Genomic DNA, 618 nt, shown 5'->3' with positions numbered 1-618 from the left:
TCCTAAAAAAAAAAGTTGGTAGAGCACTTGCCCGCAAAAGGCAAAGGTCCCGAGTTCGAGTCTCGGTCAGGCACACAGTTTTAATCTGCCAAGAAGTTTCATATCAGCGCACACTCCGCTGCAGAGTGAAAATCTCATTCTGGAAACATCCCCCAGGCTGTGGCTAAGCCATGTCTCCACAGTATCCTTTCTTTCAGGAGTGCTAGTTCTGCATGTTTCGCAGAAGAGCTTCTGTAAAGTTTGGAAGGTAGGAGACGGATACTGGCAGAAGTAAAGCTGTGAGTACCGGGCGTGAGCCGTGCTTCGGTAGCTCAGTTGGTAGAGCACTTGCCCGCAAAAGGCAAAGGTCCCGAGTTCGAGTCTCGGTCGGGCACACAGTTTTAATCTGCCAGGAAGTTCCTCCGAACTTGCTTGCATGTTAATTGATGCGGAAACCGATGACGTGGTCGAGTCGTTTCCGATTGATTTTCGTCGTGTAGCTACCGCCACAGCTGCCGACCCTGTTCTGCGTTTTGTTGCTACGCAGTGGCCCTTGTCAAAGTCGCGGATCGGGGACCTGTTTGTTCGCCGAGTTTTTGCTCACAAGGAGACGTGGTGTTTTGCTGTTGCGTTCTGATA

The 618-nt window shown here is 50.8% G+C and overlaps 1 non-coding gene across 1 annotated transcript; it reads left to right on the top strand.

Moving 5' to 3' along the window:
• The first annotated feature begins 299 nt into the window (after positions 1-299).
• Trnal-caa (transfer RNA leucine (anticodon CAA)) lies at positions 300-374 on the top strand. The gene has a single exon. It is a non-coding gene; the product is annotated as a tRNA-Leu (tRNA).
• Positions 375-618: the final 244 nt, after the last annotated feature.

This window comes from Schistocerca gregaria, chromosome 1 (genome assembly GCF_023897955.1).
Source record: "Schistocerca gregaria isolate iqSchGreg1 chromosome 1, iqSchGreg1.2, whole genome shotgun sequence".
NCBI lineage: Eukaryota > Metazoa > Arthropoda > Insecta > Orthoptera > Acrididae > Schistocerca > Schistocerca gregaria.
Note: the sequence above shows the minus strand (reverse complement) of the source record. Positions and strands in the feature narration are given on the sequence as shown.